Source organism: Dendrobates tinctorius, unplaced genomic scaffold, assembly GCF_039654945.1.
Source record: "Dendrobates tinctorius isolate UK_male_01 unplaced genomic scaffold, ASM3965494v1 ptg000005l, whole genome shotgun sequence".
In the NCBI taxonomy this organism is placed as follows: domain Eukaryota; kingdom Metazoa; phylum Chordata; class Amphibia; order Anura; family Dendrobatidae; genus Dendrobates; species Dendrobates tinctorius.
Window position 1 is genome coordinate 16,982,775 of NW_027361673.1, and position 25,997 is coordinate 17,008,771.

A 25,997-nucleotide genomic window follows, 5' to 3' on the forward strand; every position below is an offset into this window, starting at 1 on the left:
GTCCAAGGTCAAAAGGGGTGGGGGAGGCGGTGCCCAAGGTCCCCACGGGTGATATTATTTGCTGGAAGTGCCACGGGCCTGGACATATGGTTGCCCGTTGTTCCCAGACCACCGAGCAGATGGACTGCAGCATGGGACACCTTAGTTTATACTACGCATATCCAGCTTGCAGTGTGAATTCGCCACATAACGAGGGGCCACAAGCGTGTCCCGTGAAGGTGAATGGGCGAGCAGCAATGGCACTTCTAGACTCCGGGAGCTTGGTGACCCTTGTGAGGGCCAGTTTTCCTCTCAACATACTCCTGGGTAAAAAGATTGGTGTTTGGTGCATACATGGCAATGCAAAGGACTACCCTATGGCCAGGGTGAACATTGAAACGGCGCATGGCACCGAGTTGCATGAAGTTGGCGTTGTTCGAGATTTGTTGCATCCTATAATTATTGGCTGGGATTTCTGTCTGTTTTGGGATCTGTGGGGGAAGGGTTCTGAGTGTGCTAGCAAGAGCAAGGAACCAAGCCACCCCAAGGAGGTATCGCCACCACCAGAGGCAGACGGGTTTCCTATATGTGTCCTTGTTGGGGATGAAGAGGAAGGGTCCCCTGTACCTGACATCCCGGAGTTAGGGGTGGCCGGGGAGAATTTTGGGACTGCCCAACATAGGGACCCCACGCTGAGGGAAGCCTTTAACAATGTCACCTTCATTAATGGGATTGCACAAGAGCCGGGCGCAGACACAAGGTTTCCCTATTTTATGTTGAGTGCGGAATTGTTGTACCATCATGAAAATAAGGGTGGTAGAGCAGTTAATAGTACCAGGCCCCGATAGACAGAAAGTGTTGGACATGGCCCATTCACACATCTTGGAGGTACACCAGGGGGTGGAAAAAACGCAGGAACGGATTGTACAGAGGTTCTATTGGCCTGGGTGTCACGGGAAATAACAAACTATTGCAGGTCCTGCCCGACATGTCAGTTAACTGCCCCCACATCTCATTTTCGGAACCCTCTTGTGCCACTGCCCATTATTGAGGTGTCATTTGAGAGAATTGCCATGGACTTGGTCGGTCCCTTAGTTAAATCAGCTCGGGGCCATCAGTATATATTAGTCATCCTGGACTATGCCACACGCTATCCTGAGGCCATTCCCCTGAGAAACTCCTCCGCGAAGAGTATAGCCCGCGAGCTGGTCCATGTGTTTTCCTGGATGGGTTTGCCGAAGGAGATCCTGACCAACCAAGGGACACCTTTTATGAGCAAGGTGATGAGGGAATTGTGCAGAGTCTTGCAAATCTCCCAGTTGAGGACTTCAGTGTACCATCCGCAGTCAGATGGCCTTGTTGAGAGGTTTAACAAGACACTGAAGAGCATGCTGAGAAAAGTCATAGAGAAAGATGGTAGAGACTGCGATTGTCTCTTACCGTATTTACTGTTTTCTATCTGTGAAGTTCCCCAGGCCTCCACGGGGTTCTCGCCCTTCGAGCTTCTGTACGGCCGGCATCCGCGAGGTCTCCTAGATATAGCCAAGGAAACCTGGGAAGCCGAAGTCACGCCCCACAGAAGCGCCATTGAGCATGTGGCACTGATGCAGCAGAGGGTTGCGAAGGTGATGTCCATTGTTAAAGAACATCTCCGCCAAGCACAAGAGGCTCAGGCCAGGGTCTACAACCGGTCAGCCAGAGTGAGGCAGTTCAATCCGGGAGACCGAGTACTCGTGTTAACCCCGACGGTGGAGAGTAAGTTCTTGGCCAAGTGGCAAGGGCCATATGAGGTGGTGGAGAAGCTGGGAGACGTAAACTACAAGATCCACCAACCCGGAAGACGGAAGCCATACCAGGTTTACCATGTCCACCTCATCAAGCCGTGGCAAGATAGAGAGCCAGCAGTAAGTCCGTGCTTGCTGGGCAACCTAGAAAGGGAGGTTGGAGCGGTTACCATAGTGGAGACGCTATCAAAGGCCCCGAAACAGCAGTGCCGGGAGTTACTCCAGAAAAACAGGGACCTGTTCTCAGAGTTTCCGGGGTGCACGAAGGTGGTGGAGCATGAAGTTCTGACCGAGCCACATGTGCGGGTGAACGTGTAACCGTATCGTATTCCTGAGGCCCGGCGAGAGGTAATCTCCAAGGAGGTGCAGCGTATGTTGAAACTCGTGGTCATTGAGGAATCCAAGAGCGGCTGGTCGAGCCCGATTGTCCTGGTCCCAAAACCTGATGGTGAATGGAGGTTCTGCAACGATTATCGGAAGCTGAATGAGGTCTCCAAGTTCGACGCTTATCCCATGCCATGCGTTGATGAGCTCATTGAGAGACTTGGACCTTCCAGGTACATAACCATTTTGAATCTGACAAAGGGATACTGGCAGATCCCCATGGCACAGGAAGCCAAGGAGAAGACGGCATTCTCCACACCAGACAGGTGCTTCCAGTATGTCCAGATGCCGTTTGGCCTGCAGGGAGCTCTGGCAACCTTCCAGAGGGCTATGGATAGAATCCTTGCACCTCATAAGCTATATGCTGCCGTGTACCTGGATGGTATCGTCATCTTTACCCCGGACTGGGAGTCACACCTGGAAAAGGTCCAAGCAGTGTTTGACGCTCTAAGGGAGGCGGGGTTTACAATAAACCCGAAAAAGTGTGCCTTGGGTAAGGAGGAAGCCAAGTACCTCGGATATGTAGTGGGGCGTGGTGAGATCAAACCCCAAATCAATAAAGTGGAGGCAATTCAAACATGGCCGAGACCTCTGTCAAAGAAGCAAGTTCAAGCCTTCCTGGGGATTGTTGTATATTACAGGAGGTTCATCCCAAACTTCGCCACAATGGCTGCACCTCTAACTGATCTGCTTAAGGGGACAAAGTCAGTGATGGTAAGCTGGTCCGAATAAGCAGAGTCAGCCTTCCAAGAAATGAAGGGAGCTCTTTGCAAGCAACCTGGTTTGGTGGCCCCAGACTTTAAACGTGAATTTGTCCTCCAGACAGATGCCTCAGATGTCGGGGTAGGAGCAGTCCTTTCCTAAGAGATACGTGGGGAGGAGCATCCTGTTCTCTACTTGAGTAGGAAGTTGACTGCTTGTGAGAGAAATTACTCAGTTGTGGAGAAGGAGTGTTTGGCCATAAAATGGGCAGTGGATACATTACGGTACTACCTGGTGGGACGGAAGTTTAGATTAATATCCGACCATGCCCCACTCAGGTGGAAGAGGGAAACAAAGGGTAAGAATGCTAGGGTCACCCGCTGGTTCTTAGCTCTACAAGACTTCAGCTTCCATGTAGAGCATAGGGCCAGGAAGCTACATGGGAATGCCGATGCCCTCTCCAGAATCCCTTGTCTGGTAGGTGAAAGTGCCAAGCCCCACGGCTTTAGGCAGAGGGGGGAGGTATGTGGCAGGGCTAAGGGTCGTGTAATCAATGGGAGATATGTGTCTCTTAAATGGCTTGTCTCCATAATGTAAGGCATAACAAATAATGCTGCATTATTATTGTTTTGAAGGACCTGTGGTGAGGTCACAGTTATGTGACCAGTCAGCTGCTGGGTTCGTGGGTGTGGCTACACCATTATAATGTGGGCTGCTCTTGAACCAGGCAGCTGTATGTGAGGGGTATACACCTCCTGTGTGCGCTGAGGCTCGCAGACTGTTAGGCATTGGATTCCTGGCACTGCACAGCGGGAATCCAGAGCCAGACATCCTGCTGTCTCCCATTTCTCTCCGACCGCTCGGACTCCTGCTCAGCAATCTCAGCTGGCCAGGCATCTCCCTCTGACTCGTTCTGTGAGCCTGGATGTTGCTGCCACCTCTGGTGCAGCAATGGTGACGCAACCTGCTTTGCAGGGAACTGCTCCCGAGGCTAAGTCCTCATGCCATGCTACTAGGCATGCCCACAACTTGTCCTCTCAGTGGAGAGCAGGGGTCACATGTGCAGGTCCTATGTCGGATCTGATTGGTCCTTCCTATAGTACTGGAAGGTCCCGGAAGCGCATGGCTAAAAAAAGCCCGCATGGCGGCTCGGCCATGCGCTAGTGTAGCATATTATGCTGTGTGTGTATGGTGATGGATGCATGGACTGGTGACTGACTCATTTGAAACCCCTTCCCTCGGTTATTACGAATGGTGACAGATTGTTGGGTAGTCAGCTCCAGGTTGTGGCCAGCTACACGCCACTGTGCCTCCTGCACGACACACTAGCTTCCGACGGTGCTCGGTCGTTCCGGCGCCGTCGCTTAGCAGCAATAGTTATTGCCGCGCTGAGGTTGCAGCGTTCTTGGCGTCTGCGGTTGCAGCGTCGTTCTCTGGGTATCCTGTGAAGTAAACAGGGCCAGCGTCCTCATACAACTCTGTTGTTTTAGCGACTCTGTGTGTGAACAGAGCCGTACTTAGCGTTCGGGTGACGTTAACCCGAGTGCAGTATCTCACCTTTCGGTGCATCCGCCATTACTCAGCAGCGGTCTTGTCACCTACCGCACGGTGGACCCCGGGCGGCGAACGCACCTCCTATTATTTATATCTGGTGCGTTCCGCCGACCCTAACACAGACTGAGCCTGAAGGAAGAGACATGTGATGTTACTTTGTCTCCTGAACTGAAGGCTGTTTATTTTGGTGACGTGTTATTTGGTTTATGACGTAATAAACCGCATGAACTTTAAGGGAACCTGCCTCCTGACTGTCTCCCGTCGCACCTAAGCGAGTAGAATCCCTACTATATATATATATATATATATATATATACAGTCATATGTTAAAGTTTGGGCACCCCTATTAATGTTAACCTTTTTTCTTTATAACAATTTTGTTTTTTGCAACAGCTATTTCAGTTTCATATATATAATATCTGATGGATTCAGTTATATTTCTGGATTCAAATGAGGTTTATTGTACTAACAGAAAATGTGCAATCTGCATTTAAAAAAAATTTGACTGGTGCAAAAGTATGGGCACCTCAACATAAAAGTGACATTAATATTTCGTAGATCCTCCTTTTGCAAAAATAACAGCCTCTAGTCGCTTCCTGTAGCTATTAATGAGTTCCTGGATCCTGGATGAAGGTATTTGTGACCATTCCTGTTTACAAAACAATTCCAGTTCAGTTAAGTTTCATGGTCGCCGAGCATGGACAGCCCGCTTCATATCATCCCACAGATATTCAATGATATTCAGGTCTGGGGACTGGGATGGCCATTCCAGAACATTGTAATTGTTCCTCTGCATGAATGCCTGAGTAGATTTGGAGCGGTGTTTTGGATCATTGTCTTGCTGAAATATCCATCCCCTGCGTAACTTCAACTTCGTCACTGATTCTTGCACATTATTGTCAAGAATCTGCTGATACTGAGTTGAATCCATGCGACCCTCAACTTTAACAAGATTCCCGGTGTCGGCATTAGCCGCACAGCCCCAAAGCATGATGGAACCTCCACCAAATTTTACTGTGGGTAGCAAATGTTTTCCCTTCTGAGCTCTGCCATGCGCCGAAACAGTGGTTCCCCCCGACATATCAGGTAACAGCGTACTCAGGACAAACTGCACAATAACTTTTGCAGTCCAATTTCTCCTGTTACCCTTGGTAAAATAAAAAAATTAAACCTGAAGTATTTTTCTTGTGAAAAAAAGTTAAATGTTCATTTTTTTTTAAATATTCAAAAAAATTCCTGTGATGCACCTGAAGGGTTAATAATCTTCTTGAATGTGGTTTTGAGCACCTTAAGGGGTGCAGTTTTTAGAATGGTGTCACGTTTGGGTATTTTCTATCATATAGACCCCTCAAAGTGGCTTCAAATGTGATGTGGTCCGTAAAAATAAAATGGTGTTGCAAAAATGAGAAATCGCTGGTCAACTTTTAACCCTTATAACTTCCTAACAAAAAAAAATTTTGGTTCCAAAATTGTGCTGATGTAAAGTAAACATGTGGGAAATGTTACTTATTAAGTTTTTTGTGTGCCGTATCTCTGTGATTTAAGGGCATAAAAATTCAAATTCATATTTGTGTTTTTTGCTTTTTGTTTTCTCTGGTTAATGGTCATGTGTTAATATGCACTTACATTGTGCATACACATTAACTTACTTTTCTCAGTTCAGATTTGTTTTTTATTCATTTCATTGTGCATTCAGTGCATATAAGGGTGTGACCGCCCTCTTTCTGAGCTGGGAAAGCCATCCAGTCTGGCCTAAGCTGTTACTAGTGGTTCAGCCGCTCGACCCTTATTCACATTCATGCCACTTGGCAAGTGAAAAGGTTTTAAATACTAGAGTAGGGACTGTCCCACAAGGGTTGCCGTGACGTGGCGGGATAGCTTGTACATTATTTTGATCAAAATTATGTTTACTAAATACCCTTATTATTATTATTATTACCTTTATGCATTATTTGCAGTATATTTTTTACCTCTTAGTTCAGGATATTTGTGTTTTTTGCTTTTTGTTTACGCCACTGTGCCTCCTGCACGACACACTAGCGTCCGACGGTGCTCGGTCGTTCCGGCGCTGTCGCTTAGCAGCAATAGTTATTGCCGCGCTGCGGTTGCAGCGTTCTTGGCGTCTGCGGTTGCAGCGTCGTTCGCTGGGTATCCTGTGAAGTAAACAGGGCCAGCGTCCTCATACAACTCTGTTGTTTTAGCGACTCTGTGTGTGAACAGAGCCGTACTTAGCGTTCGGGTGACGTTAACCCGAGCACAGTATCTCACCTTTCGGTGCATCCGCCATTACTCAGCAGCGGTCTTGTCACCTACCGCACGGTGGACCCCGGGCGGCGAACGCACCTCCTATTTATATCTGGTGCGTTCCGCCGACCCTAACATTACACTAGCGCCAGGGTCTGGCTAGTAATGGCGGATGAACAGCGACTGCTGCAGCACATCCGGCAGCTGCAGGGCAGGCCAGTCACCTCGCCAACCGGTGCCCACAGCAGCAGGGAGAACGCTCACGCCTAGTGGCCGTAGGAGGCGGCGCACTAAAGCCCGCGACGTTTTCCTCCAAGCTGTCCTTTAAGGGGACTCTTGGGTTTAATTCTTCCACTCTGGCGGTGGAGGTTTCCGTGGATTCCGGGGCGGAGGGCAATTTTATGTCAGCCTTCGCCCAACGGCACACTATACCTCTGGTTATGATGTCTACACCAGTCACGTCAGAGTGGTAAACGGCACCACTCTACCCTCGCAGATAACTCACCAGACCGTCCCCTTGGTACTCTCTGTGGCTCCGTCTCATCAGGAGACGATATCCCTCCTCGTCATGCCCGAGGGTATTGACCAGGTACTTCTAGGGGTTCCCTGGCTGCGGTATCACACCCCCCATATAGAGTGGTCCTCAGGGAGGATTATTGGGTGGAGTAAGTCATGTGAGGGTAGATGTCTGAGGGAGTGCGTTCAGGTTGCCTCCACCGAGGTTCCCACTGATCTCTCCTCGCTCCCCAAACACTATCGGCAGTATGCAGACGTGTTCTCCAAAAAGGCGGCGGAGACCCTTCCACCGCATCGCCCCTATGACTGTCCTATTGACCTCTTGCCTGGTGCTGAGCCTCCCTGGGGTCGAGTCTATCCCCTATCTCTCCCGGAGACTGAGGTCATGTCTCAGTACATCAGGGAGAATCTGGCAAGAGGATTCATTAGGAAGTCAGTGTCACCAGCGGGGGCGGGATTCTTCTTCGTCCAGAAGAAGAGTAGGGAACTACGTCCTTGCATTGATTACAGGGGTCTTAACACCATCACCGTTAAGAATAAATATCCACTGCCCCTGATATCAGAACTGTTTGATAGGCTACGAGGAGCGAGGGTATTTTCCAAACTTGATCTGCGGGGGGCTTACAACCTGATTCGCATCCGTGATGGGGATGAATGGAAGATGGCATTTAACACCAGGGACGGGCACTATGAATACCTGGTGATGCCCTTCGGGCTCTGTAATGCCCCGGCCGTCTTCCAGGACTTTGTGAACGATATCTTCCGGGATATGCTTACCACCTCGGTTGTAGTCTATCTGGATGATATCCTCATCTACTCTCCAGATATTGACTCCCACCGGAGAGAAGTTTGCAAAGTTTTCGATCGCCTGCGGGCGAACTCCCTCTATGCCAAGTTGGAGAAGTGTGTGTTTGAGCAGGAGTCCTTGCCTTTCCTGGGCTATATCATCTCGGCCCAGGGATTGGCCATGGATCCTGCCAAGCTACAGGCGGTGATGGATTGGCAGGAACCTCATTCTCTCAAAGCGGTGCAGCGCTTTATGGGGTTCATAAATTATTATCGCTAATTCATCCCCCACTTCTCGACTTTGGTAGCACCCTTGGTAGCCCTCACCAAGAAGGGTGCAAATCCCAAGTTGTGGTCGGAACCGGTCTCCAAGGCCTTCTCCACCATTAAGTCCCATTTCGCTAGCGCTCCCAATCTACATCGCCCCGATGTAGACAAGCCCTTCATTCTGGAAGTGGATGCCTCTTCCGTCGGTGCTGGAGCAGTCCTGTTCCAGAAGGACACGCAAGGTCGGAAGCATCCATGCTTCTTTTTCTCCAAGACCTTCACACCGGCGGAGAGGAATTATGCCATCGGGGACAGGGAGTTGCTAGCGATGAAGTTGGCCTTCTCGGAGTGGAGACACCTCCTGGAGGGGGCTCGTCTCCCTTTCCAGGTGTTCACCGACCACAAAAACTTGGTGTATTTACAAACAGCCCAGCGGCTAAACTCTCGCCAGGCTAGATGGTCCTTGTTCTTTTCCCGGTTCCATTTCACCCTCCACTTTCTCTCTGGGGAGAAGAACGTCTGGGCCGATGCTCTCTCCCGCTCTGTGGTGTCATCGGAGGAAAAGGAGGAGGAGCCTCGGCTGATCGTCCCATCCGAAAGCCTGAGGACTGTGGCTCCGGTTGCCCTTGAGTCTGTGCCTCCGGGCAAGACATTTGTCCCTGCCCGTCTGCGACCGGAGGTCCTCTCTTGGGCTCACTCGTCCAGAGTGGGTGGACATTTTGGGACAAAACGGACCTCCGACCTTTTGGCGAGGACGTACTGGTGGCCACATATGGCCCGTGACGTCAAGGACTATATTGAGGCATGCTTCTCTTGCGCCCGGAATAGGTTCTCTCGGCAGCGGCCCGCTGGGCTTCTTTTCCCTCTGCCGATAGCAGACAGGCCCTGGGAGATGGTCGGTATGGACTTTGTGGTGGGGCTACCCAAGTCCAGCGGCAGCACGGTCATTTAGGTTGTCACCGACCATTTCTCTAAGATGGTGCACCTGGTACCTCTCTCCCGGTTACCATCAGCGCGGGGCCTGGCAGTCTTGTTCATCAAGCACGTTTTCCGCCTGCACGGCATGCTGGACAAGATTGTCAGTGACCGAGGTCCTCAGTTTGCGTCCCGGTTTTGGAGAGAGCTCTGTTCTTTACTCAGCATTGAGCTGAATCTCTCCTCGGCCTATCATCCCGAGACGAATGGGTTGGTAGAGAGAGCCAACCAGACCTTGATAACATATCTTCGACATTTTGTCTCAGCCAGGCAGGACGACTGGGCATCCTTGCTGCCGTGGGCAGAGTTCGCGTTGAACAATGCTGTGGCCGACTCTACCGGTCAAACCCCATTCCTCCTAAATTATGGTCAGCATCCGCGCGTTCCTGTGCCCATGCCCGTGTCTTCCACCGACTCCAGGGTAGCAGACTGGGCGGTGGAGGCACGTGACATTTGGGATCGCACCCAGGATGCTATCCGAGCTTTCAAGGAGAAAATGAGGATCTCCGCTGACGCACACCGGCGTCCTGCTCCAAGCTTCTCCCCTGGCGAAATGGTATGGCTCTCTACCCGAAACATTAAAACTGCGGGTTGAGTCGCCCAAGTTCGCGCCACGATACATTGGCCCATTCAAGGTCCTTGAGCGACTTAGCTCGGTAGTCTACCGTCTGGCTCTTCCCCCACATTTGGCCATCTCGGACGTGTTCCATGTGTCCCTCCTCAAACCAGTTCACATGGCCCGGTTTTCCGAGCCATCTGCCGGGTCATCAGACTTATCGTCTGACGAGTTTGAGGTTAATGCCATCGTGGGGCGCAAGTTTGTCCGTGGCAAAAAATTTTATTTGGTGGACTGGAAGGGTCATGGTCCTGAGGCTCGGACCTGGGAGCCGGTGGAAAACATTCACGCACCGCTCCTGATCGTGGCTTTTGAGCGCAGTGAGGCTCAGGGGGCCCTGGGGGGGGGGGTAATGTTAGGCGTCGGATTCCAGGCACTGCACAGCGGGAATCCAGAGCCAGACATCCTGAGGTCTCCCATTCCTCTCCGACCGCTCGGACTCCTGCTCAGCAATCTCAGCTGGCCAGGCATCTCCCTCTGACTCGTTCTGTGAGCCTGGATGTTGCTGCCACCTCTGGTGCAGCAATGGTGACGCAACCTGCTTTGCAGGGAACTGCTCCCGAGGATAAGTCCTCATGCCGTGCTACTAGGCATGCCCACAACTTGTCCTCTCAGTGGAGAGCAGGAGTCACATGTGCAGGTCCTATGTCGGATCTGATTGGTCTTTCCTATAGTACTGTAAGGTCCCGGAAGCGCATGGCTATAAAAAGCCCGCATGGCGGCTCGGCCATGCGCTAGTGTAGCATATTATGCTGTGTGTGTATGGTGATGGATGCATGGACTGGTGACTGACTCATTTGAAACCCCTTCCCTCGGTTATTACGAATGGTGACAGATTGTTGGGTAGTCAGCTCCAGGTTGTGGCCAGCTACACGCCACTGTGCCTCCTGCACGACACACTAGCTTCCGACGGTGCTCGGTCGTTCCGGCGCCGTCGCTTAGCAGCAATAGTCAGACACCTCTCACACAGCCAAACCAGATCTCACACTTTGCACTGACGAGGGACAGTACCCCGAAACACAGTGTCTGCAAATTGAGATTCTGGCTTGGCTTTTATCCTAAGTCATGTAACAAGGCTCGCTAATGGGTCAACATTGACTTCTAGGATTGCTACTTCCAATAGGTGGCACTAGAGTTCTAGTCCTCTTCCTCTCTGAAGAGACAATTTGCATAATTAGAATATTTCCCAGAGGAGCATTGCGGCTTTAAGTCTCCTCGCCTTGATATGCTTAGCATGTCATTCTCCGCAAGGAGAAATGATACTTCTTGGATACCATTAAAGAGCTTGAGAGTTGTTGTATTTAGTCCTAAGAGATCTCAGAGCCCCATAAATGTCTGTTTAGGACAGTTGGAGGTCTTGAAGCAGTTTCAATTTGTGGCAAATTAATTTACAGCAAATTAAATTTTCTGTAAAAATTCTGGAAAGCTGTCAAATTTGTATTTTAAAAGATTCATTTATGTCTAATCTGAGTTACATTAGCTAAAATTCTCCAGCAATCGGCCCTCACTATTCTTAGAGAGCCATCAGCCGGCTATGCTTTGTTGTTCCCATTATTAAACAGGTGGGTCTTCTATACTGTTATTGCGTATGCAGTGAGTGGCAGGGCTGCCCAAATTTGGACGCACCCCAATACCCCTTTAAAGAGATGTACAGGAGGGCCACCTGAAAACAATGTTCCCATTATTAGGAAGTAGGTCTCCAATACTGTTTGCCTATGCAGTGAATGCAAGGGCTGCCAAAAATTTGGAGGCACTCCAATGCTCCTTTGAAGATATGCAGAGGAGGGCCTCATGAAAAAATGTTCCCATTATTAGAAAGTAGGTCTCTCATACTGTTTGCCTATGCAGTGAATGCAAGGGCTGCCAAAAATTTGGAGGCACTCCAAAGCCCCTTGGAAGAGACGTGGATGAGGGCCTAAAAAAAAAATATTCCCATTATAAAGGAGCGGGTCTCCTATACTTGTAATGCCCATGTACTAAGCGTATGGGCTGACAAACATTTACCTCTGGGGGGGGTATACATGTACATACCGTATAACCATTTTTTATGGGTATCATAAACACCCTTTAAAAAAATTATGTGGGTGTTGCATCACGGACCACGGTCACCCTGATGATATGGTGGTGGAGGATGAAGATGAGGAGAAGGAGGAGAATAACAGTAAATAGACAAAATCAGGAAGCGTATACCCAAGTGTGGGTGTGAAGAGGTGCATGTGAATACAACTCCCAAAAAAAGACACTGTATTGGAGGTTATGTTACGCTGCTATCGCTTGGTGGTGTTGAGAAGTCTAGCCCAATCTAGCCCTTGTTCATTTTAATAAGAGTCAGCCTGTCAGCATTCTCAGCTGACAGGCAGATGCACTTATCAGTTATAATTCCACGAGCGGCAATAAAAACCCGCTCTGACAAAACGCCTGCGGCAGGGCAGGCCAGGACCTCCAAGGCATAGAGAGCCAGTTCATGACACGTGTCCAGCTTGGATACCCATTAATTATAAGGCACAGAGGGATCATGGAGCACGTTGGTATGGTCAGCACGGTACTCCCTCAGCATCTTCCCAAACTTTGCACTCCTTGTGAGAGTACCTCGCGCCTCAGGGCCTAAGAAAACTCTCCCTGAACTTTGGCAGTCTTCCCCTGCCTCTGCTGGATTGGAGTTGTGTCTCTCCTGCCTGCACTCGATGGTTATGCAACAAACTGTGACCTCTGCTGCCAGCATTTTCAGATGGGAATTTTTTAAATAATTACTTTCGGTACTGCCCCATTTTAGTAGACCTGTCCGCCTCGGGAATAATAGATAGAAAGTTCTCCTTGTAGCTGTAACACTACGGCCGCCTGGGGGTAGCCACTTGGGTCACTCCAGTACTCACTGTGCTGGAGGCTGTTCCATCTCTGGTAAGCTGTTCAGCGTTGAGACTCAAATGACTGCAGACAGAAGCTGGAAACATCTTAAACAGTTCAACTTTATTCTCTTCAAGGTACAGCACATCCACAACGGCTACTTGACTCTTTACTCGGTACCAGCAATACATCTTCATCTACAGCAGCATGTTACTTCTTCTCCTCCATTATGTCACGATCCAGGTTGGATCTGACAGATTAAATGCACAAAGTAACCTTTTTTTCCTTTGACTGTGTGCCAAAGGTGGTTTTGCCCCCCGGTGGCCATTAGGGTCGTTGCACTGTTGTGATTTCAGTTGTAGTTTTCCCCCTGGTGGCCATTGGGGTCATTGCACTCTGGTTACCTTAGTTTGTGCACGTGATTATGTAACAGGTGTGATTGCTCTATAAAAGAGTATCAGGTGTGTTAATCACTGTTGATGATAAGTTCCTCATTTGCAAGCAAGCCTGGGTAAAGAATGGAGCTGAAGGAGAGTCACTGGCAGCCCAGTCAGAGTGATGGAGTAGCAGCTATGGTGTCTGCAAGGAGGGCTGGCATGGATTGGTGGAGTGTCAGCTATGCTGTCTGCAAGGAGGGCTGGCATTGCTTGGTGGAGTGGCAGCTATGGTGTGGAGCTGCACTCAGGATGTTGGACTTGGTTGCGGAAGGCTGGACTCAAAATGTTGGACTCTTTGGCAGAAAAGCTGGACTCATTTGCTGGACTCTGTTTTTGGACAGCTGCATGCAGGTGTGGACTCTGTTTGCTCCAAGGCTGCACTATGGTGCTGAGAAGAGTCCAGGACAACTCAGTCATAGTCTTGGAGTGGCAGCTATGGTGTCAGCAAGGATTTCATGGAAAGCTTGGTGGAGTGGCAGCTATGGTGTACAGCTGCACTCAGTTGCTGGACTCTTTTGCTGAAGCTGTACTCTGGTGCTGGACTCCGTTGCAGGACAGTGCACCCAGATGTTGGACTTGGTGGAGGAAAAGATGCACGCAGGTGGTGGGCTCTGTTGCTGGAAGCGTAAGCAACAGAGCAAAGCTAAGTGGTATTCCCCTGTTTTGTCACTTTTCCTTATGTGTGTTTAGTGCAGTGGCGGGATTAGTTTCTGCACCAACCAATTCCCTAGTGAGGGTTTAGGTGCTGGGCGAGTCAGGGTTTTTAGTCTTGATTGGCGCCCGGTGCGGAACCGGCCTAGGGAACATTAGGAGTGTAGAGACACTGACTCAGGGGAGTGCAGGAGGTCTCCACTTCCCCGCTCCCTATCACAGGGCCACCATTGTTGTTGTTACCCAGGTTTTCCCTATTCCCTTGTCTTATTGTATTAGTTACCGGCCTGTGGGCCACGTCACATAGGACAATTACACGTGCCGCATCCTCTTGTATCAGTTACCGGCCTGCTGGCCGTGTCACTCAGGACGGGCACGTGACACATTACACACGATGCAAACACACGCAAGCAAGCGAGCACGCCACGCGGAACACGGTGAACACGGCACTTAGACCCTTCTTCCTGAAACCAACTTCAGCCCATGAAGGTACCTGTCTACTCCGGTATAGCTCACCCCTTTATGGCACTGTTGCTCCTGCACATCTTTTTAGGCTTGTGGCTCACTAGACTGTTCACACAGTTCCCGCACTCCAGATGTCACTTACGCAGGGGGCTCACCCACTGACGTCCCTGGCTTGCACAATTCCAGACTGTTAGGGACGGCGGAACGCACTAAATATTAAATAACAGAAAGTGCGTTCGCCGCCCGGGGTCCACCGTGCAGAGGTGTTAAATTGCTGCTATATAATGGCAGACGCGCTATATGGCGGTATAGCACACGCGGGTTAGACGTCACCCGATGTGTGCTGGTGAGCTCTGTTAATCTCACAGAGACGCCTAAGGTATAAATATAAATGCCGAGCCTGTTGACCTCACAGGTCTCAGCGGTGTGCACACACGGTATACGGTCACAGGACTAGGCCCAAGACTTAGGGTCAATGTCCATCTAGACCTACCGTGCATGCGGCGTCGCGTCGCTACCGCGGACGCCAGCAAGTGCTGCTGACTGCAGCGCGGCGACCGACCCAGCCGCCACACGACAATGCCCAAGAGGGGGCGCACTGTCAGACGCTAGTGCTGTAAGATGTGAACTGTGGCCTGCAGCGCGCCACTGACTGGCGCTGACTCTATGACTAAGTCCCTATCCACACACGTAATATCAGAGGGAGGGGATCTTAATGAGTCATTCGCAGGCACATGCATTCATCATCATTCACACAGATAGCAATTAGAGTCTATACTAGCACATGACCGAGCGACCATGCTGGCCTTTTATAGCCGTGTGCTTCCGGGACCTTCCAGATCTCTGAGATGGATCAATCAGATCCGGAGAAGGACCTGAGCACGTGACTCCCAATCTCCAATGAGAGATCGTCTTGCGAGCATGCCCAGTAGTGCCTGCGTTGCTATTGCTGACCCAGAGGTGGAGGCAACAACCAGTCCTACAGAGCTGGTCTGAGCAGAGCGTCTGGGACACTGAGATTGCTGTGCAGGCTTCTGAGTGGTCGGTGGAGAATGGGAGACCGCTGGATGCAAAGCTCTGGATTCCTGCTGTGCAGTTGCAGGAACCCGATGCCTAATATTACCCCCCTCCTAGGCCCCCCTCCCCCCTGAGCCTCGCTACGCTCAAAAGCCACTATCAGGAGTGGGGTGTGGATGTTCTCCACTGGGTCCCAGGTCTGGGCCTCTGGACCATGACCCTTCCAGTCCACACAGACACTGACTGGTTTCCACAGACTGGCTTGGTTTTCACTTCAGCTCTTCGTTGCTAGCTGACTTGACTGCTGAGACTCCTCCGTTAGTCTCCCTAGTCCTCCAGTTCCCAGTCTCTAATTGTAGGACCTTCAGTGACCTTCCTCACTGGCTGCTGCTGTACTCCACTGTCCAGTATGGCTACCCCTGGCTCAACTAACTCAAGAGGGAAAACTATCTCCTTTTTGCTCCTGGCTAGCCACTCTTCTAAATTAACCCTTCCAAAGGTTTCCTTTAGTTGTGCTCAGTGTCCCTTCTGTGATATTACAACTAACTCTAAATCTCTATCTAACTATTGTTATGTGGCCGCAAACACACACACACTTGAAATACATACAGCACACAGAAATGTCAGGAATACAGATAATATACAATAACATCAATATTTACAGAGCTATGCCCTGACCTCCATACATTCCCTCTTCCTGAAATCATTGTCGTCCCCGGCAATGCAAAAGTTTACAAAAATTCACGCAAAATAGTCTACACAATATGTACACTTCTATATATCACTGAAATTTTACATTTTTTTAAAACTTTTTTTCTACAAATATATCAAATTCTCACTCAATAACACCTAGATGTACTGTACAGTTTCCTACTAAGCATAAACACACTCCCTCTTTTTTTATACTAGCATATATATATATATATATATATGTTTCTACACATCAAATACCATTTTTTTATATATTTTTTTCCATAAAATGTATCAATCTCCTTTTCTTTAGAAAACACAGCTACACTGTACATATTACAGCTATCAAAATTCTCATCACGTCTTATAAAAATGCTGTAAAGACATCAAAGTGCAAACTATTTTTTTAATTTGAGTAGAAAAGTTAGCACAGGCAATATACATAATCACATCAAAACACAGCGAAAGAAGAAAAAAAGAGAGAAGAAAAAAAAACAAACATGTCCTCTCCCCCCTTCCTGTGAGGGGAGCACTTCCAGTGTTCATAGAATCATAGAATCGTAGAGTTGGAAGGGACCTCCTGGGCCATCTGGTCCAACCCCCTGCTCAAAGCAGGATTCGCTAAATCATCCCAGACAGATGTCTGTCCAGCCTCTGTTTGAAGACTTCCATTGAAGGAGAACTCCCACTTCTCGTGGCAGCTTGTTCCACTCATTGATCACTCTAACTGTCAAAAAGTTTTTTCTAATATCTAATCTGTGTCTTCTCCCATTCAGTTTCATCCCATTGCTTCTAGTCTTTACTTGTGCAAATGAGAATAAAGATGATCCTTCTACAATGTGACAGCCCTTGAGATATTTGTAGACAGCTATTAAGTCTCCTCTCAGTCTTCTCTTTTGCAAGCTAAACATTACCAAATCATGCAACCTTTCCTCATAAGACAGGGTTTGCAGACCGGTCACGATTCTGGTCGCTCTTTTCTGAACTTGCTCCAGTTTGTTGATGTCTTTTTTAAAATGTGGTACCCAAAACTGGACACAGTATTCCAGATGAGGGCCGACCAATCCTTTATTATTGCTTTTGACGTCTCTTGCAAGCCTCAATTCATTGTCCGCTTTAGTAATCTGATTTGTGCCCTGCAGGTTCTGCAGACAGCATCATATTCTTCTTTAGATATGCCTCCCTCTTTCCATTTTATAAACATTTCTTTCTTCCTTTTTAGCATGTGCTTAAGTTCTGTGTGCATCCATCCTGGTTTCCTTAAATGCTTCCTATTCTTCCCTCTTTTCGGAATTGTTAACAATTGTGCTTTGAGAATTTCATTTTTCAAGATTTCCCATCCTTCCTGGACATTTTTGTCTTTAAGGATATCCAGCCATTGGATCCCTCCAATGCTCTTTCTGAATCCCTTAAAATCTGCCTTTCTGAAATCTAACCTTGACGTCTGAGTCTTTACAGGTGTCATGATCCAGGTTGGATTATGACAGATAAATGCACTAGTAACCTTTTTTTTTTCTTTACGCTGTGTTCTTAATGATAGTTTTGCCCCCGGTGGCCATTAGGTCCTTGCACTGTGGTGATTTCAGTTCTAGTTTTGCCCCCGGTGGCCGTTAGGGTCATTGCACTCTGGTTACTTTAGTTTAGTGCACGTGATTATAAAGCAGGCATGATTGCTCTGGCTCTGCTATAAAAGAGTGTCAGGTGTTGCAATCACTGTTGGTGATATTGCTCATTTCCAACCAAGTCTGGTGGAGGAAGGAACTACAGAGAGGAGTTCCTTGCAGCTCAGGAGAGCTCTGGTGTAAAGTCTGGTGAAGGAAGGAATTACAGAGAGGATTTCCTTGCAGCTCTGACAGAACTTGGTGGCCGCTATTCAGGAGGAAAGCTGCATTCTGGTGGTGGACTCTGTTGCTGGGAGCAAGAGCAACAGAGCAAAGCTAAGTGGTGTTATCCCTGTTTGTGACTTCCCTTATGTGTGTTTTAGTGCAGTGGTGGGATTAGTTTCTGCACCGTCCATTTCATTAGAAAGGGCTAGGTGCAGGGCAAGCTAGGGTTCTTAGGTTCCAGCTCGGCGACAGGTGCGGAGCCTGTATAGGGACTGTTAGGAATGTAGAGATTGGTTCAGGGGAGTGCAGAAGGTCTCCACATCCCCGTTCCCTATCGCAGGGCCCTCCATTGTATCGGTTTCCCTGGTGTTTCCCCTTATTATTTAAATTCGCCCTGCTGGAGACGGTGTATCCAGTTTCATGTGTAATTCTGAAATTCGCCTGCTGGAGGCGGTGTATCCAGCTGCACGTTATATTATTTAAATTTGACCTACTGGATGCTGTGTATCCAGGGTCACGTGTGTGAGAGAAATTCGCCCTGCTGGAGGCGGTGTGTCCAGCCACACGTTGACCTTCACAACAGGTCTTCCTCCTCTAGTTATCCAAAATTCTAAAATAGCATGGTCGCTACCTCCTAGGGTCCCAGCCACTTTTACCTCCTCAACCATTTCCTCCCTGTTTATAAGGATTAGTTCCAAGGTAGCAGATCCCCTTGTTTTCTCCCCTACCTTTTGGAAGATAAAGTTGTCAGCAAGAGAGGACAGTGTTCAAGTTTCGCCGATAGGGACAAGCACTCCCTATGGCCACAGTTCCACAGAAGGGGCTCAACAGGCGCCCGTAAAAAGAGTCAATCAAGGAAAGGGGAAAGAAAAAAAACAGTTTCCTTCAACAAGTCCCTGGACCATGAACAGCTCTTCGTGAGAGCGTAGCTGGGTTCCCATACCCTGGGGGACGCGGAACAGTTCCGATGGGTGCAACAGGCACAAGAGAGAAAAAACGGTCAGGGTGCTGAGCAGTGTGGATCAGGAGAAGATGCACCTCCAGAGGCTCCTGTACGCAGCTCCGTAACATTCCTGGAGGTCTCATCCTCCTCCGGGCACAAGATCACAGCCACGGGGGCAGTACACTGTTGTGAATTCGCTTTCTGGCCTACCTCTGGTTACGGCTGGGGCTGTGCTGAATAACCATCCATATGTTACTGCTTGTGCTAGTTTGTTTTTGCCCCTTATTAGATTGGCCTCTTTTTGCTCTGCTTTCAGAATATACCAGAGTGCTGATATAGTGGGCAAAGTCGTGTGACTTCAGTATTTTTGCATCAGACTGTTAGGAGTCTGATTTATTCTTTCCCTATGATGAAATCTAGACCCTTACATGCTGCAGTCTCCTGCGGGTCATCTCCGTTTGAGGAGATGGCAGAGGAGAGTGCCTTGCGGCAACTCTCTCCAGAGGCTAAGTCCTCTGTTCCCTCCACTGAGCATGCTCATGGGACGAGCACCCATTGGAGTTCGGGAGTCACATGGTCAGGTCCTGTGTCTAATCCTATTGGCTCCTCTTGGAGCCTTGGAGCCTTCCGGAAGGTCCCGTTTGGTATAAAAAGCGCGCATGGCTGTTCCGCCATGCGCTAGTATTTCATACTTGCTGCTGTATGTATGGTGATGGATGCTTGGACTGGTGACTGACTTATTAAGAAACCCCTTCTCTCTGATAATACGATTGTGTGAGTGTTTGGGTTCAGCCAGTAGCAGCGCTAGCGCCAGCGCGCATATGCTCCATCTTGCTCAGCAGCTAAGCATCTTCATTATGCCAGCGTTTTTGCAGCGCCTTGCCAGCGGCTCAGGTTTTGCCACGCTGCAGTTGCAGCTTTCTTTGCGTCCGCAGTTGTGACGCTTTGCACCTTATTTGACGGTAGATCTAGACGAGTAGTCCTGCTGTTTAAGGCTACTCCTGTGACCGCGAATACCGCGACTGTATCTCTGTGTGTCTGTGACTCTGAACAGACTCAGCGTTTAATTTGTGCTTATTTGCCTGCAGCTCTGTGAGCATAACAGAGCTTGCTTTTGTGCACTGAGTGCCATCTAACCCTAGTGCACATTACCGCCTTGTGCTCTGCCTCTCTAGCAGCGTTTTTTCCATCCACCGCACGGTGGACCCCGGGTGGCAAAGGCACGTTATTTATTTTTTTAGTGTCTTCTGCCACTCCTAACACAGACGTGTTGGACCTTTTTGCAGGGTTTTTTGCATGATTGCAGACAGTGTCTTTCTTTTCCTGTCCTGTCTAGTCAGTGTGGGCCCCATCGTTTGCTCAGTCTATTTTCCTACCTGCGTTTGTGTTTTCATCTTGTCTCACTGACAATATATGTTTGAGGGCTATCTATTCCTTTGGGGTCTGCTCTGGGGCAGTTTAGATTTCCCCTTTCTTGCTCTAGGCTTAGTTAGCTCTCCAACTGTGCTGAGGCGTCTAGGATCATCGTAGGCACGCTCCACGGCTACTGCTAGTTGTGTGGATAGGATCAGGGGTCTGCAATCCGCCTAGTTACCAACCTCTCTGGTTTTCTGTGGCTTAGCTTGGGCTTCCTCTCCTCCTCGGTGACCCAATCATAACAGTACTCCTTATAAAATGAGACCCAGTCTCCAACTTTCAGGGCTCTGCCATGCTTCACAGAGGTAGCATTGACGTAGATCTTACTGCGGGTGCCGTAGTCCCGTTCCACATTCGTATATACCAGCTGCCCGTAGGTACGTGGGACGGGCATGACACTTTCTCTGCCTTGATGCAGGAGGGCCCAGATCTCCCTCTCCTTAGCCTTCTTTCTGGCGATGATGTCCGTGATCCACAGACGGGTACGCAGTTGGCAGGGGACCGGTACCTCCAGGGGAGGGCTGGCCAAAAGTGGAGGCTCCGGGCCTCGGCGAGCACGGGTGCTCAGTGGGATGGACGTTAGGCCATGCGTCCCTGCAGTGAGACAGCATTGGGGCTGAGTAATCCACCACCGGTGGAGGCTGAGTAGCAATCATCTCTTTCTTTGCCACAGCTCCGCTCAGGCCAGCTCAGGCCAGCTCGTAGCTCCTCCATGAACTTGTGCCAGCGAGAAACCGGGGTCTCTTTGGCTCTGTGATCTCCTCCATCATGACATCGCTGCAAGGCTGGTCCTCCGCGATGTACCGGGGTCCTTCCTCCCACTGCCGTTCTGCAGAAACATCCTCCGGGTTTTCTAGTGCCTCAGAATGAGGAGCGGGTTCCTCCTCTCGCGTTGTCTCCTGAGTCGTGGCCTGCAGTGAGTGCGGACGTATCTCCGGTGCAGCAGGGCCAGGTGTCGGGGGCTCCAAGGGCTGCGGGACTTCGGACCGGGTAAGAACTCGGCATTCTTGTAGTTGCTCCCAGCTCTGGGTGACAAGTGTGGCCTCCTCCTCCCGTCGCCATCGCCACTCTGTACGTCCGATGCCCCTGCAGCTGCACCGATACATCACAGATGATTTCTCGGGTCCTACTGATGTCAGGCCACCACACTCAGCACATTCTGCAGGACCACTCCTGTTCTAGGGTGGGGCTCTCGCCGGCATCTCCACCTATTTCTCAGCATTTAGTGGGAAAGGACTACTATCCATCTGCACATACCACTCCTTCCAGGGGCGGACCCGGCAATGTTGACAGTACTCATTTGGCACCATCCAGATGCTGTCACGCCCACGAAGTGCTCCTAGATGACAAGGACAGTCCTGTTTGGCACCAGAATTCTTCATCGGTATTCTGGTCAACTTCACTTGCCCATCACTGCTCTCTTCAATCTGTACCTTAAAGGGCGCTGCAATCACTGTCAGACTTTCTCCTTTCTTCACCTCCGCTGCGATCTCGCCGCCATATTGGGCAGCGAGATCCTGCCGACAACGCCAAATGTAACACCACGGCCGCCGGGGGGTAGCCTCTTGGATCGCTCCAGTACTCACTGTGCTGGAGGTTGTTCCATCTCCGGTAAGCTGTTCAGCTTTGAGACTCAAATGACTGCAGACAGAGGCTGGAAACATCTTGAACAGTTCAACTTTATTCTCTTCAGGGCACAGCACATCCACAACGGCTACAGGACTCTTTACTTGATACCAGCAATACATCTTCATCTACAGCAGCACGTTACTTCTTCTCCTCCGTTATACACGATGCAAACACACGCAAGCAAGCGAGCACGCCACACGCAACACGGTGAACATGGCACTTAGACCCTTCTTCCTGAGACCAACTTCAGCCCACGAAGGTACCTGTCTACTCTAGCGCCATCCAGATGCTGTCACGTCCACAAAGTGCTCCTAGATGACAAGGACAGTCCTGTTTGGCACCAGAATTCTCCATCTTGTGGGCAACCATCTTGAGATTCACAGCATCACCTTGCAGATCTTCTTTGGTCACAATCAGTCCCTTGGTCTCACTTTTCAGCACTTTTTCACTCACAAACGGTATTCTGGCCAACTTCACTTGCCCATCACTGCTCTCTTCAATCTGTACCTTAAAGGGCGCTGCAATCACTGTCAGACTTTCTCCTTTCTTCACCTCCGCTGCGATCTCGCCGCCATATTGGGCAGCGAGATCCTGCCGACAACGCCAAATGTAACACCACGGCCGCCAGGGGGTAGCCTCTTGGGTCGCTCCAGTACTCACTGTGCTGGAGGTTGTTCCATCTCCGGTAAGCTGTTCAGCTTTGAGACTCAAATGACTGCAGACAGAGGCTGGAAACATCTTAAACAGTTCAACTTTATTCTCTTCAGGGCACAGCACATCCACAACGGCTACAGGACTCTTTACTTGATACCAGTAATACATCTTCATCTACAGCAGCACATTACTTCTTCTCCTCTGTTATACACGATGCAAACACACGCAAGCAAGCGAGCACGCCACACGCAACACGGTGAACATGGCACTTAGACCCTTCTTCCTGAGACCAACTTCAGCCCACGAAGGTACCTGTCTACTCTGGTATAACTCACCCCTTTACGGCACTGTTGCTCCTGCACGTCTCTTTAGGCTAGTGGCTCACTAGACTCTTCACACAGCTCCCGCACTCCGGCTGTCACTTACACTGACCTCCCTGGCTTGCACAATTCCTGACATGGGCTGGTTTCCACAGACTGGCTTGGTTTTCACTTCAGCTCTTCGTTGCTAGCTGACTTGACTACTGAGACTCCTCCGTTAGTCTCCCTAGTCCTCCAGTTCACAGTCTCTAACTGTAGGACCTCCAGTGACCTTCCTCACTGGCTGCTGCTGTAGCCATCTGCTGTACTCCACTGTCCAGTATGGATACCCCCCGGCTCAACTAACTCAAGAGGGAAAACTATCTCCTTTTTGCTCCTGGCTAGTAGCCACTCCTCTAAATTAACCCTTCCAAAGGTTTCCTCTAGTTGTGCTCAGTGCCCCCATCTAGTGTCCCTTCTCTGATATTACAACTAACTCTAAATCTCTATCTAACTCTTGTCATGTGGCCGCAAACACACACACATGACATACATACAGCACACAGACTTGTCAGGAATACAGATAATATACAATAATGTCAATATTTACAGGGCTATGCCCTGACCTCCTTACATAGCGTGGGTCTAGAAGTGTCACCAACCAGTAATGACTGTCACTCAAAATTTTGACAATGCGAGGGTCACGGGAAAGGCAATGTAACATAAAGTCAGCCATGCGTGCCAGACTGCCAACAGGAAATGTGGGGACGGCACACCGGTAGAACTAGTGGCGGCTGGGGACCGAGTACTGAGGGATGGCCGCTGCCATCAGGTTGTGGAAAGCTTCTGTCTCCACGAGCCTAAAAGGTAACATTTCGAGCGTAAGCATTGCAAAATGTGGGAATTTAGTAGTGTGACCTGTGGGACGTTGGCTGCATATTTGTTCTTTGCGTTTCAAGGACTGGGGTATAGACAACTAAAGGCTGCACTGGGACAAGGACATGAACGTGCTTGCTGTTGGGGCTAATTGAGTGTGTGCAACAACAGGTGCAGAGCAGGAGGCATCTTCGCATGCACCATGGTCAGGGGATTGGCTTGCATGCACAACAGCGGAAGAAGCAGTGGTGTCACCCGCAGACACTGTTCCTGGACCCTGGGATTTGGCCAACCAAGTCGGGTGCTTTGCTGCCATGTGCCTGCTGATGGTGGTCAGTCTGGTAGTTTTGCTACACCCGCTGATGCTGGCCTGGCAAGTGGTGCAAATGGCCTTTTTGGGGTTATCGGCAGAGTCTTTAAAAAACAACCAGACTTGGGAAGACCTAACAGTTGGACTGGAAACTTCCGTAGGGTTGCCCGCTTTCTGTCTGCGGCCACCACACTGCTTCTTCTTGCCTGTTGGAGTGCTATGCCCCCCTCCCACTGTGTGCTGATGTCCTCACTCTGCATGTCCTCCTGCCAGGTTGTGTCAGTTACTGTATCATCCAAAACCTCATCTTCCACTTCTGCACCCTGGTCCTCCTCCTGACTTTCTGGTATGTGTGTCTCATCATCGTCCACCTCTTGTGACACTTTCCCACCGTTGCCTTTGTGTGACCGTGGCTTCTCAAATATTTGGGCATCGCTACATGCGATCTTCTCTTGCCCCGCTGTAAGTGGACTGGGCGAGAGGCCCGAATCTATAAATGGAAAAGTTAACAGCTCTTCAGAGTATCCAAGTATGGGATCAGTTGTCTCCGGGCACTCGGCATGGTAGGAGGAAGAAGGATTAGGGTGAGGAATATGTGGTCCAGACTCACAGCTACTTAAACTTGACCATGTGGAAGACAGATTGTTGGTGGTGGTGGTGGCAAAGTGACTGGAAGCATTATCCGCTATCCAACCAACAACCTTTTGACACTGCTCTGGGTTCAATAGTGGCGTGCTGCTGCGGTCCCCTAGTAATTGGGACTGGAATGTTGGGTGAGAAGATGTGGGTGCTTGTTGTGGCACAATTTCAGCTTGCCCACGGCCTCGGCCTCTGCACTCACCATCACCAACATCGTCACGTCCAGTTCCCCATCCCTTGCCACACTCCTTGCCCATTTTAAATGGAGGATAATATTTTCCACATTCACTACAAATGGCTGAATTTGGATCAAACTTATATGTGATTTGTGTGACGAAAAACCACAGTTTTAAATAGCTGGCCTGTAGGTAACTATTTTTAACAGCAAACTGGTGTCAATAATTTCGCTAACACACTGCAACAAAATTTAAATGGAGGCCAGAAATGGCAGAATTTTGAGTGTACTTTTTATATGTGATCTGTGTGATGGACAAACCAGTTTTAAATAGCTGGATTTTTAACGCTGTAATATGGAAAGGATCTGGCTGTATTCTGCAGTGCTAACAAGGAAATGGAGCAATAAAATGGTGTTCACTGGATTGCTTTTTAAGTAAATAATCAAGATTAAGATCCACAAAAAAATTATTCCTGGCCCCTGATACCTCAGGCTATGTCTAGAAATATCTGTAAAAGCAGCAGCAGTAGACAGAACTGGAATGGACCCTCTTGCTATATGCACTGCAGTCTTCAACATACACTGCCTGCCTGCCTAGTACTGATATCTATGCAGCTGGATTAGTCCTCAGAAGGACTGTTAGTTGCGATGGATATGTGTCCAATATATTGTGGTATACCTACACTAACTAGACACAAGCAAATCTCTCCCTAGCTGAGCAGCAACTCTCCCTACACTGCTTGATTCCGGAGTAGACTGTGATGACCATGGAGGTGCCAGGTCTGATATAGACATGACGCTGTGCGGCCAGCCAATCCCTGCATGTCCATTGGCTCTCTAAAGAGCGCCAAACATGCAGGAAGGGGACCCGAGCTCCCGCCAATCAAACCCGGAAATACTCGGCGCGCTCTGAGTATCTCGAGCAGTGAGATGCTCGGGCGAGAACCGAGTAGTGACGAGCATGCTCGCTCATCACTAGATATGAGCAAGCACTAAAATGCTTGGCTGCTTGTTGCTCAAACTGAGCAATTTCTAATACTCAAATGCTCATTTCGCGTAACAAGTATAATGGGAGTCAATGGGAAAACCAAGCTTTTTTCGGGCAGACCCTACAAAGAGGTCTTGGGGGCAGTGAAAATATTCAAATGGATGAAAAAAGTACTGAATGGAAGGAGAACAGCATGGGGAAGACTCCTGAAAGCATCTCTGACTACCAGATCGCTGATGAGAATAATGGTGCCATACATTTGCTTCACTTTAAGAAATGATAATAAAACATTCCAAATTACAAGGAGGGTCATCTATAGACCCCTGAAAGG